The 13948-nt window shown below is 41.1% G+C and overlaps 1 pseudogene; it reads right to left on the reverse strand.

Annotated features, from left to right (window-relative positions):
* Positions 1 to 439: 439 nt before the first annotated feature.
* LOC112322614 (ubiquitin-conjugating enzyme E2 D3 pseudogene) lies at positions 440 to 903 on the reverse strand (annotated as a pseudogene).
* Between the last annotated feature and the right edge of the window lie 13045 nt (positions 904 to 13948).

The raw sequence follows: 13948 nt of genomic DNA on the forward strand, positions 1-13948 counted from the left end.
ATCACGTAACCTCAGATCTCCAACAGTGGAAGGCTTAAACAAGAATGTATGCTGCTAGAACAATGCTGCTTCCTTTGATGTGACAACTGAGCGTCCATCTCCCTCCCCCTGAGGGGACTTCTTCAGCATGTCAGGGCAGTGAGGAATGGTTTCGGTCTCATAACCAAGTCAGAGTGAAGACACTGGCCACATAATGCACATGTTCCATTGTTTAAAAATTCTGAATCTTGGGCAACTGTTCTCTTGTAACTACAGTTTCTAAAAGCAGTTACTGTCCAAAGCTGGAAGAACTTAAGTCTTCTCAGATGAGCATGTGAATGAATGGAGGGAGGTAAACAAGAAATAAAATTTAAAAAGATGATGTGTGATAAGGGAGTAGCCGGATAAGAAAATAAAACAAGAAACAGCAATTTAAAGCTTATTCCAGCTATAATGCAGGTTATTCCGACTGAAGGTAGCAACACATGGCATACTTACTCTGAGTCCATTGCCGAGATGTTCTGTTGTACATATCTCTGTCTGGTTTATAGATCCGCGCAGTCTCTGGCACTAGGGGGTCATCTAGGTTTGGATCACATGGCAGTGAACAAGTGGATAAAAGGACTTTACAAACAGTTAAAGAGGCGACCACTGTGATCTTAGAATATTGAGACAAATACTGCCATTACTGTTAGTATTTGGATGATAAATTCTTGTAAATGCAACTTTAGATGGTTTGAAGGAGTAGTCTGTAGGAAAATGAATTGTCAAAAAGAATACACTGCCTTGATGTGGGCTGTCGTTAGGTCCCATAGTTGTGGCTTGCCAATGAAACGTATTGTCCCCAGCTGGACCTACAGTACATTGTGTTGGAAGGTCATGGGCCAAATCGCTAAGTTCCTTATCAATCTGATTCAGCGCCATAGTCTCTGCTTTGCATCTGGCTCCTCCCTATCTCAGTGTGTGCTCCAAGGTCCGGCCAAAACGCTTGATGATCTCAGAGGCAGGGAGGGGTTGCCTGTCTCTCACTGGCTCTGCCAGACACAGGTGCTGAGAGGCTAGAGCTTCCCTTAAGCTGAGGCTCCAGCCTCCTCCCCACACAGCAGCTGGTGCTGCCCTGGCCCTATGGGGCTCACGCACATTACACAGCCACAAGATCTGGTTTAATTTTTCTTGAAAAAAATTTAGGACATAATGAACATATGACCAAATGCATAGGTGTTAATGTTCAGCCTGCTAAGTATTGACAACTGTATAACCTGTGTGACTATCAGGTAACTCCAGGCACAGACACTGTGAGAAGTGAGCAACATTTAACACATTTTTTTCCTTCCACTCATCTAAGACACATGGCCTTGGAATAATGCCAGCATTATAGCCTTCTGATTTCTTTATTTTCTCCAATCTTCTAGATGACCCCAGAGAAATTATGAAGGGGAAGGGACAGGAACAGACATCGGTGAGCACCGGAGTAAAGTGCATGCCGGGTGGTGACTGTATCATGGCACGGGAATCTCCTTGTGACACAGCCGCACAACCAAACCCTGAAGCAGGAATGATAGAAAAGCTGTCCTCAGAGGCTGTGTGTGTCCTTACACAAAGCAAATGAAGGAGGCTCCTGGCAACCAAGAGTGAACAGCTAGAGGTCAAGTACAATGGACATTTCTTAGAAACTCCCTGTTCAGTGTTCAACCATAGGAGCCCCTGGCAAGGCCCGCTAAAGCAGTGATGGAGCAGTGCTCATCACATCCCTGCAGCGCAGAGATCAGCAGGGAGCTTGGCGAGGTCAGCGATGGTCAGAGGTACAGGCCATCATGCAGCTGTGCAGGCAATAAGCCAAGGAGGGACTGAGGGACAACGGTGCTTCCACAGCACCTGAAAGGTCCTGGTGCTCCCTACATTAGGGTCTTTAGGCCCATGGCTGCAATGACACTAATGTATCTCCAGGCTGCAGCTGCTATGGAGACGTGTGCTCAGAAAATTACAAGACACTGAAGAAAGAAATTGAAAAAGATACAAATAAGTGGGAGCACACACCGTGTTAATGGATAGGAAAACTTAACACCATTAAAATACCTCTACTACCCAAGGCAATTTATAGATTCAACACAATCCCTATCAAGATTCCAACGATGTATTTCACAGAACTAGAACAAATATTTCAAAAATTTATGTGGAACCACAAAAGGCCCCACATAGCTATAGCCATCCTCAGAATGTAGAACAAAGTTGGAGGAACCACACTACTTAATATCAAACTATACTACAAGGCCACATTAATCAAGAAAACATGGTACTGGCATAAAAACATACACCTATATCAATGGAACAGAATAGAGAGCCTAGAAATAAGCCCAAACCTTTATACTCAATTAATATTTGACAGAGGAAGCAAGCTCATACAATGGACTAAAGATAGTTTGTTCAATAGATAGTGTTGGGAAAATTGGACAGATATGTGCAGAAAATTCAAGTTAGGCCACCTTCTTACACCACACACAAGAATAAATTCAAAATGGATCAAAGACTTAAATGTTAGACCTGGAACCATAAAAATCCTAGAAGAAAACTTAGGCAGCAAAATCTCGGACATTGCTTTTGGTAATATTTAATAGGAAATATCTTCCCATTCGAGGGAAACAAAAGAAAAAAATAAATGGGACTAGATCAAACTAAAAAGTTTTTGCACAGCCCAGGAAATCATCAACAAAATAAAGGACAACCCACAGAATGGGAGCACATATCTGCTGATACATCTGGCAAGGGGTTAATATCCAAAATTTATAAAGTACTTACAAAACTCAACACCAAAAAAACAAACAACCCAATTAAAAAATGGGCAAAGGACCTGAAGAGACACTTCCCCAAAGAGGACATACAGATGGCAATAGACAAATGAAAAGGTGCTCAATGTCACTAATCAACAGAGAAATGCAAATTACCACAATGAGATACCATCTCATACCTGTCAGAATGGCTATCATCAATCAACAAACAAGTGCTAGCAAGGTTGTGGGGAAAGGGGAACCCTTTTGCACTGTTGGTGGGAATGCAGACTGGTGGCAGCCACTGTGGAAAGTAGTATGGAGTTAAATCAAAAAGTTAAAAGTGGGTCTGCCTTTCGACCCAGCAATCCCTAAAAAAAGAAAGAAAAGGAAGGAGGGAGGGAAGGAAGGAAGGAAGGAAGGAAGGAAGGAAGGAAGGAAGGAAGGAAGGAAGGAAGGAAGGAAGGGAGGGAGGGAGGGAGGGAGGGAGGGAGGGAGGGAGGGAGGGAGGAGAGAGAAAGAAAGAGCAGATGTTTAAAGCCTGAAAGTTGTAGGCAGAAGGTGACTAAATGTCATCCGAAAGGCACATTTTTCTTGACAGCCCACGAGACGGCTCAATTGCCTGGTCACATTCACTTGAGTTATACCAGAGTGCTCAGAGTTTTTGTTTCTTTTTTTTATCTTGATGACAGATTTGGTATTTTAAAATGTCACGGAACAAATAGAACTATAAGTTATGCTTCACCCTTGTTGGGCTTGTTTTATGTTCTTTTGACAGTTACAATAGGTTCCTGCTATTAAAAAGTTGGTTTTGGACTGAGAAAGAGAGAATGGTTGCCAGAACTCACTGGGCACCTACTGGAAGGGCAATAAATACCCAAGGGCTGGGGGTGGAGGGGCCCCAAGGAAAGCAGACTTGGAAAGAATTTCGTGCAAATTTGTGCTGGGTTTCTGTGGCCGATGATATTTTTAGTAGGATGGCGGCAAATTGGACTTTCTTTGTGATGACAGCTGTTCAGAAGTATTGGTACCTTGCAGGAAATTCTCTACAGTGTTAGTGACACATAGGAGAAGCCTCATAATGCATTGTCAAGTCTTTAAAAAAATAGCACTTCAGTCTGATCCAGTTTCTTAAGAAAAAGTTCATAGATTTGTTTAGAGAAAACAAGACTAGCAGAACATTGTATTACTCAGGATTTGGGGCTATATAAAACAGAGACTAAAATTTCTCCAGAGAAAAATAGAGATTCATTGCAAGGAAACACCTGCACAAGGATACAGGAACCATCAGGATTGATGATTATTCTGGGATTCTGGAATCAAGTCAGGTCTAGAGACCCCAACAAGTAGGAGGAGCCTGTGCTCCTGAGGGTTCCCTTTGCCATTGTAATGGGCCAGCTTCCTCACACTGCCTTCTCTATCTTTCTTTCTCAGAGCTGCTACTTGGATTTTCATTCCCTTCACAATTTCAGCTTGCACAGGACCCATCAGGGCTGTGCGGGTCCTCCTAATGTGATTCTTTCAGCGAAATCTCTGCTGCTAGCCACCAGTCAACAGCTTCTAGTTCTAATACCCAGGAGAGAATATCCATGGCCCATCTTGTGTGCATCCAGCCTCATTATTAGCCCAGCCAATGAAAATTAGCCTGCTTTGGCATCCCTGTGCCCCCTGATCCAATTAGCAAGATGAACATGGGTTACTGTGACTTAGTCCCTCAGTGCTGTGGCCAGTGAGGCAGTTTAAGGTGTAACCAATATGAATAACACACGTGAGTAACAACGTGTTAACCTAACTAAAATGGAAATGATAAAGGATGTGGTTCTGCACTGGTGACGTGGCACCGCCCTGGAGCGCAGTCATCAGTGACAAGCTCCAGGTGCTGGCTGCTCCTGCCCACACCTGGCAGAACCTGCAGTGATGCCGCTTCTCGTTGCTGTCTCTCCACTTCAGGTTTGGGCTTGAAACAGGCAGCGAAGAACCCCAGCTCAACTTGCCAGGCCTGTCTGCTCAGTACTCTTGCTTCCCAACAGAAAAATCTTAATTTAAAAATGATTCAATTATGGGTTCTTGCTTTTTCCATCCATTTTATGAACTTATTATTATCAAGAAAATCAAGCATTAAATGAAAAAATGAGTTTCTCTTTTCCCCTATTCTCAGTGAATGTTTATTTTCCTTTTTATCTTGATACCAAAGAGGGAAAAAGAGTGGCAGAGTCTTTTGACAAAAAGACAGGGATGTTTGGTCACTGGAGGGCAGAGTGAGCGACCCTCATGTTACGCACCAGCACCTCTCTGTAGCAATGGGAAGGTAGCTGCTGTTTAATTCTGTCTCCAGAATTACTGAACATCTGCACCTCTCAAATTTCATTCAAAATTCCTATCAGTAAGAGACTGTGTGTTTCAAGAGGGGAGATCCATTTCTGAAGTGTGAGCAGCCTGGCACCCTGCTGCCATCCTAAGAATCACTTGAGAGTCTGGGGCTCTTCTAGAACAAACTCTTTGTGCTCTGTGCTCTGGTTTTGTGTAAAAAGGTCCCCTGGAGGAAATCTGGTGTGTCTATTCAGAGAAACTTACAAAAGGGGAGAGTTGTAAACACTCTGATAGACAAGATTTGCTTTAATAAATTAACAATTACCTTAAAATGATTACACATTCATGTTCTTCCTCCTTACCCAGGGAGCACTGGGTCCTGCCAAATGGACTGAGTTCTTTATAAAACTGCCAACAGCAGGGAAATTCCATGTCAAGAATGTAAAAGAGGTCCCATTTTGGGGGCATGAGGAACAGTGGAGGTAGAACGCTGTGAAAGGCTGTAGTTTCAAAGATTACAAATGCAACCAACAGATGAAACTGTTGGTTAACGTGTTCTATGTGATCCCAAATGCATTCTTGTTAAAGGTCATTCGTGTGGAATTTTAAAATCAAGGTTTGGAGTTTCTTACTGGTTGGTGTTTTTATAGGTTCTGATTAGTTTAAGGAAGTGGACTGTAGCTGTTTCAATAAATGTATAAACTGAATTTATACTCTTAAACTCTGTAATGATAAAGAAGTAAACCCCATAGTAGTACAAGGTGCAAACCACAGGACTATCCATCCTAAAATCTTATCACTCAACTCTTAGATCCTATGTGGAAACTATTTATTAGAACTTGATAAGTGAATATATGTCACTGTCCACCAAAGACATGACTAGATCCACAGTGTAGGATGAGTTATGATCAAACTCCCAGTGAGCATTTTGTCCCCATCATATGTTAACATTTTTATTAGAGACTGTGGGTATATACTAACATTTTTGGAGTGCTGCAAAATTGATTTAAAAAAAAATTTCTGTTCATGTCCTTTTAAAATTTAAATTTTAGTTATTTATTTATTGAAAAGTAATACATTCTCACAGGTCATAATTCAAAGGTACAAAAGGATACAGGGCCTCTGGAGGCAGTCAGTATTTTCATTTTCTTGTGAATCTTTCCAGATGTTTTGTCTGTATACAAGAAAATATATACATGATTTTTTCTCTGTTTTAAACAAATTGTAGATTATTATACATAGTTTTACACCTTGCTTTTTTCTGTTAATAATATATCTTAGAGGAATCCTGGTCAAAATGGAAGGGTTGATAGACACTCTTCACCTCCTTGCACAACCACAAGAAGGAAGTACAACTAAATCTCAAAACAAACAACACCCAGAATTGTTGGAAAATCAAACTGTATGGAAATCCAACAACCAAGCATTTAAAGAAGCCACATTCATCCAGATGGGCAGGAGGGGCGGAGATGCAGAGACAGGGTGGAGAGGTGAAGAAACATGGTGTGGCTAGAGTAGCGGTGTCTGAATGGGCACAGGTGGCCCCATATTCACATGCGGGAGATAAAAATTCGGTGGGATACCTTGGGAGCGAGTGATCTCAGCCCTAGTCCAGACCACACAGGCCAGGATTCTAGCATCAGGAAGATAACCCCCCATAACTTCTGGCTGTAAAAACCAGTGGGTGTTGGGGCAGCAGAAGAAAATGCTGGATTTTCAGGAAACTTTGCTTAAAGGACTGCATGGTCATAAAAAATAGCAAACTCACCCACTCTGGGATTCAACACCAGGGCAATAGCTGGAAAGGTGCCAGTGGCATACGGAGAGTGGGTGAAGTAACTTGAAATGGGGCAGGTACCAGGCAAACCCACAGAAGCCAGACAGCAGACAATCCCCTCTTCCAGCCCTGCCCCACGCACAGAGCCACAAAGCTGTGAAGTGGGCTGCACCATCCTGACGATTACCTAAGGCTCCGCCCCACACAATTTACAGGTGCTTTTTAGAGGGAGTCAAAGCAACTCTACGTAATACACAGAAACAAACACAGGGAGGCTGACAAATTGAGGAAACAAAGAAATATGGGCCAAATGAAAGAACAGATCAAAACTCTAGAGAAAGAACTAAATGAAATGGAGATAGCCAACCTATCAGATGCAGAGTTCAAAACACTGATAATCAGGATGGTGAAAGAACTCATTGAGTATGGCAACAGCATAAAGAAAGAAGTGAAGATTACACTAAGTGAAATAAAAATCTATAGAAAACCAGCAGTAAAGGGAAGGAAGCTGGGATTCAAATAAACAATTTGGAACATAAGGAAGAAATAAGAATTCAACCAGACAGAAAGAAGAAACATGAATTCAAAAAAAAAAAAAAAAACAGGGATAGTATAAGAAGACTCTGGGACATCTCCAAACATGTCAACATCTGAATCATAGGGGTGCCAGAAGGAGAAGAGGAAGAGCAAGAAATCAAAAACTTATTTGAAAAAATAATGGAAGAAAACTTTCTTAATTTGGTGAAGGAAATAGACATACAAGTCCAGGAAGCACAGAGAGTCCCAAACAAGTTGGACACAAAGAGGACCACACCAAGACACATAATTAAAATGCCAAAGGTAAAAGATAAAGACAGAATTCTAAAAGCAGCAAGAGAAAAGGAGACTGTCACCTACAAAAGAGTTCCAATAAGACTATCAACTGATTTCTCAAAAGAAACTTTGCAGGCAAGAGGTGACTGTCAAGAAGTATTCAAAATGATGAAAAGCAAGGACCTACAACCTAGATTACTCTATCCAGCAAAGCTATCATTTAGAATGGAAGGGCAGATAAAGTGCTTCCCAGACAAGGTAAAGCTAAAGGAGTTCATCATCACTAAGCCTTTATTATATGAAATGTTAAAGGGACTTATTTAAGAAAAAGAAGATTAGAAGTATGAACATTTAAAAGACAACCAATTCACAACTATCAATAACTGAATCTAAACTAAAAATAAAAACAAAAAAACAAAAAAAACTAAGCAAACAACCAGAACAGGAAGAGAGTCATAGGTATGGAGATAATTCGGAGGGTTATCAGTTTAGAGGGGGAAGTGGGGGAATAGGGGAAAAGATTCAGGGATTAAAAAGCATAATTGGTAGGTACAAAAATAGACAGAGGGATATTGAGAATAATACAAGAAATGGAGAAGCCAAAGAACTTACATGTACGACCCATGGACATGAACTAAGGGGAGGCATTGCTGGAGGTATAAGGGGGGACAAAGGGGGAAAAATTAGGACAACTGTGATAGCATAATCAATAAAATATACTTAAAAATAAAAACATAAAAAATATCTTAGAGATTATTCATTATTTTTCATAGTATTGCATTATAAGAATGTCCCATAATGCATCAGCTACCACTGTTGGACAGGTAGGTCCAATATTTTGCATTACAAACAATGCTGAGTGGATGCCCTTGTACCACATGTGTAAATTCTATCTGTAGGTTAAACTGCTAGACATGAAGTAGCTGAGTCAATGCCTATGCGCCAAATGGACCCCTCCCCTCTAAAGATGTTGTGAAAAATTGCATTCCCATAAATGATGTATGACTGGTTTCCCATGATCTCTTCAATATTAAGTGTTGTATGGCTTTTTAAACACTGTAATAAAGCAATAATATAAACGGAACAACTTTAAAATGAAGTAGGAGCTGCTATCCTAGAAGAACTACATTGCATACCTTTGGAATGTTAAAACTGGGCAAAGTAACCTTTGCCCTAACAAAGTGGCCCTAACACAACGCTGTATTCCACACAACTCTATGCAAAGATAACAAGAAAGTAGATACTATGAGTAATGGACTGAAAATTAAAAACATTCTTTAGATTAACATTACTGTTAGCTTATCTGCACCTATAGAAATGTCTTCCTTGTATTGTTGTTATTTTTCCCTGTCATTAATTTGTTCCTCTTCATTGATGTAATTGTTCTTCTTCCCTTTTTCATATATACCCCTTGCCTTGCCTCCTAATTGGAACACTATTTGGGTTTCTGCCTCAATCAGTGCTTCGCAAAAAACAATAAATGCTTGTTGTCTCTCAAATTATATTTAGGTTAACACTGTCAGTTTTACAGATGAAAAATGCTGACCATTGCCAATTTGATAGATGAATATGCTATTTCCATGTTTTTATTTTGTGTTCATATCCTAATTTGCATTTCTTAAACTTTGAGAGAGGCTGAGAATCTTTATAGTCATTGGCATTTTCTTTGAATAGTCCATTTATATACTTTCAACTATTTTTGTAATCAAGTTGTTATTCTTTTTATTACTGACTTCTCAAAAAAAATCTTCCCATTTTATCATGTCTTTTCATTGTTTATGATGTCTTTTAAAAAAATTTCCAAATTCAAATTTTGGCTTTGTAGTAAAATATATCAATCTTTACTGGCTTTAAAATTTTTAAATTATAATTAGAAGGACCTCCCTTACACTAAAATTAAACATTAACTCTATTGGGGGAAATTTTGTAGTTTAAATTTTTTTGAATTTAAATCTTTGATTAATATGGAATTGCTTTGTTGTAATATGTGAGGTGTTATTCTAGTTTTATTCTTTTCTAGATGGTTAATACTATGGATTGAATATTTGTGTTCTCCCTGAAGTTCATATGTCGAAGCCCTAATCCTCAATGTGCTAATCTTTGGAGATGGAGCCTTTGGGAGGTAATGGGGTTTATATGAGGTCATGTTAGTAGAGCCCCAGTGATGAGATAGATGTCCTTATAAAAGAAAGAGACAGAGCCCTGGCCAGGTGGCTCAGTTGGTTGGGGCATCATCCTGTACAGCAAAAGGACTGTGTTCAATTCCTAGTCAGGGAACATACCTACATTGTGGGTTTGATCCCCAGCTGGGGCATGTACAGGAGGCAACTGATGGATGTTTCTCTCTCTCTTCCCTGCCCTCTAAAATCAATAAATATATCCTTGGGTGAGGATTAAAAAAAAAAAAAAGACAGAAATCCTCTTTCTCTGTGTGTACCCACCAAGCAAAGACCATGTGAGCACTTAATCAGGAAGAGGGCCCTCATCAAAAACTTGGCCATACTGACATCCTGACCTCAGACTTTCCAACCTCCAGAACTGTGAGAAAATAAATGCTTGTTGTTTGTGCCGTCCCATCTATGGTGTTTGTAATGGCAGCCCAAACTGCCTAAGACAGTTATCCAATTGCTCCCACATTTAACAATTTCCCACTGGCATATAAGACCACCTTATACTTCACATTTTATGCATTTGGAACTATTTTTGGACTTATGCCACAGATATGTCTGTTAATATACCAGTGCCACACTGCTTTAATTACAGTATCATTTATGTTTTAATATCCCAAACCTGACTTTAAATGTGCTTTCTAAGAAATTTAGTATTGGTACAAACAACAGAAATAGATTCTAAAGAAAGATCAAGCATTTAACTGGAAGGTTGTTGGGGTAACTCCCTGAATCAAAGGTATTAAATTGGGAAGGGGTGTACATACATGTCAACTCTAAAGAATGTCACTGGTAGAATTTCTCCAAAGAAGTGCCTGGAGCACCTCTTAATGTGCCTGGGGCACCTCTTAATGTGACTGGGTTTCTGGATCTCTATCTTCAACTTTCAAATTCTTGAGCTAGAAATAGGCTGTCCTCCCTGAGGTCAGGGGTCTTGATGGCAGCTGTGACTGGGTGTCTGCCAATTACAACACAGAAGAGGCCACTGAGTGGTCGTGGTGAGGTTAGCCCAGGTACTGTCTACCGGAAATGTGAATTCTTGACACTATCGTTCTTTGAACCCTCAACCTTACTAACATTTTATTTTTATATTGAAAAGTAGGTGTTCAAAGCTCTATCCCCAGTAATTTTCAGACTGGAAAAAAATTCTTGATGAAAACCAGTAAGAAATGCTGATAAAACATTTAGGTCATGCTGAAGCTAAAAGCCAGATTGGCACAGTTGTTACTCCTGTCCTGGGTGTGTTAGCTGATCTCGGTAACCAAGAGACTAGAACCTTAATGGGCAAGAAGACAGAGGATGAAGTATAGGCCCACACAAGGTAGGGATCATGGCACAGTGGCCCTCCCCCCTGCTCAGGGAGCTGAGACCCTTTCAAGAGTTTCCAAAAAATATGGACTGGAAAACATCCTCCCTCTGACAATGGGAGAACAAAGGGCAAAAGAACAACTATCTATGTTGTTCTGGGCTCTGGTGGAGCAAACATCTCCCTGAGAGTACATGAACATGAGCAAACCTTCATGCTGCTCTGTAGTTCAAATGTCTTCTGCTAATGTATATACTGAACTCCTGTAAACCAAGAAATTCACATCAAGGTTTTCTGGGTTAGTAATCTCTGGGAGTAACTGCAGATGCAAATAAAAATCTTTCCGGGAAGTGTATATCCACAATCCAGGCCTCTTAGGAATGGCACAAAGTCAGCTGAACACAAGCTCACACTCCCAAAGTTTAAAACATATGCAAAATAGACCACCATGAGTGAATGAGACATCAAAGTTTAACCACTGAAATTAAACACATCAGAATGCTACTCTGGCAAAACCTTTAGCTAGAAAAGGAACTCAAAATTGTGCCACTAGCTAGTCAAAGTCATCTTGAGATAACCCAAATTCTAAAAGCTGTATGATCTTTGGCCCTGGCGAGTTCGATCCCCAGTGGGGGTGTGTACGGGAGGCAACTGATCGATGTTTCTCTTACATTAATGTTTCTCTCTCTTCTCTCTTCCTCTCTAAAATCAATAAGCATATCCTCCTGTGAGGATTAAAAAAAGTTGTATGACCTTGGGAACATGAAAAGATTCAAGATTCTATCAGGTTTTTCTTGAGAGTTTTTCCTAAAGACATTCCATATTTGAAGATGTCATCAGAGGGTATGTAGAGAGTAAGACAAAAACATAATAACCAGAGATACACAAAGTTCAAATTTTTTATTAACCTCAGTGGGATATGCAGACTTCTCTGAAAACTTGGGAAGATGTAGGTAAAGGGTGTAATTTGGACCTAAAGGACCTGGGTTATGGGCTACTTGTTGAGAACACTTTTTTCCCTGACCCCGATGTTTCCTTCCAGGGCAGGATATAATTTAGTGTACATCTGGGCTTTTCTCTGCCCTACATATTTATTACCACCATCCCTACCCCTCACACCCTGGGGAGGGGACAGAGTTATAACTTGATTAGCAAATGTGGGAAGACTGGGCGTGCTTTTCCTCCCCGTAGTCAGTTGTCCATAAAGAACACACATCTTGTCCTACTCCTCCAGGGGCAGGCCCTGCTTTAGGCCATGTGTGTTTTGGGTTTTTTTTTTTTGATGGTGGTGGGGAATGTCTGGCTAAATCTTGGCTCAAGTCTTGTCATCTAATCTGGCCTCTATTCATTTTCAATTGGTATCATTGGTTCTCTGGTATCTGTTTCTACTGAGGTTATAAGAAATCATAGTTAATTATCTTGCTTAATAGAAACCTGTTTTTCGACCTTGGAATGATTTGGAGGATCTAGAATAATGACGGCTAAGCCAAGACCTTTGTGACTGAGTCAGTGAAAGGGGTGAGGGGAGGGCACAGAGGGAAAAGTGTCCCAGGTGGCTGAGACAGCATTTACAGGGAGACTGATGCAGCTCAGTGGGACTGCAGTGGGACTGTGAAATGAAGAGGTCTCAGGCAGGCCTGGCAGGCCCGGCAGGCTGGGCAGGCCAAAACAGTAGGGCCCTAAGGGGCCTGCCGAGGAGTTGCAGAAGTATGACATGATGCACTGTCATTCATTCATCCATAAAACAGTTCGTGCCTGCCATTTCAGGGTGCTAAAGCACTGTGTTTAAGGCAATGATAGACAGGAGAAACAAGGTCCCTACCTTTATGCTAGTAGAGAAGAGATAAGTAACCGATACTTTTGGAGACTTACCTGCTGTTAAACAAATAAAACAGGGTAATAGGATTGGGATGATGAAGGGGCTGCTATTTTAGAAATGGTGATGGAAATATTTGAGCTGAGACCTGAATGAGAACAAGAAACCAAAATTTGCATGAAAAACAGACATAGCAAAGGAAACAACTTATGTGAAACTCAAAGGTAGAATGAACTTGGAGTGCTGTGGAAGGGTTCAGCCAATAGCAAGGAGACTGGAGCGAGCTAGAGAGAATGTGGTGTGAAATGTTGAGGCGGCCCAGGTTGATGAAGCTTGGAATACAGTTGCCATTCCACAAACCCAGCATTTCACACCTTATTGTTTTCTTTAAATCTAATAATATCTAACTCTAAGCCCCACCCCTTCGAATGTCTGCCATGAGACAGTCTCTGTCACCTATCTTGCTTGGGTCTCACATAATTCTAGAGGCAAGTTTGGGAGACCGTGGACAATAAGGGCTGAGCTGAGCAGCTAATATTCTTAAGTTGAAACCTCTAGGAAAAGGCAACTGCAGGCATGGGAGCCAGGGCTCATGAACTGCCAGGCAAGTCTTAGCCCACTGGCCTCTTCTAAGGCATGTTGAGGCTGGGGCAGTCTGCAGGTCTTCTCTCTCTGGGCCCCAAAGTCAGTGGCACTGTCCCCTGCCCCCAGGCAAATTCCCTAGAGCAGGTGAGACTTCTGGAAAACAAAAGGCAGGCTGTCTGTGTTGCTCTACTTCCTATTGGGTAACTCAAACCCGCAGAGGCAAAGGGGCAAAAAGACCTTGCTATTTGCTCAAACTGAAATGGATTGGGGCAGTGATTGCCTGCACACGTGTGTTAGAATGTCCCACGTTGCTGCAGCATGGAGTATAGAAGTCAGGAGGGTCAGCAACGCAATTTTTGCCCTAAAGATATTTCAGTGGTGACTATGTCTAACTTCAGTGGCTACCTTCAATCAAGTGAGGAAATTTCT

This window comes from Desmodus rotundus, chromosome 10 (assembly GCF_022682495.2).
Source record: "Desmodus rotundus isolate HL8 chromosome 10, HLdesRot8A.1, whole genome shotgun sequence".
In the NCBI taxonomy this organism is placed as follows: domain Eukaryota; kingdom Metazoa; phylum Chordata; class Mammalia; order Chiroptera; family Phyllostomidae; genus Desmodus; species Desmodus rotundus.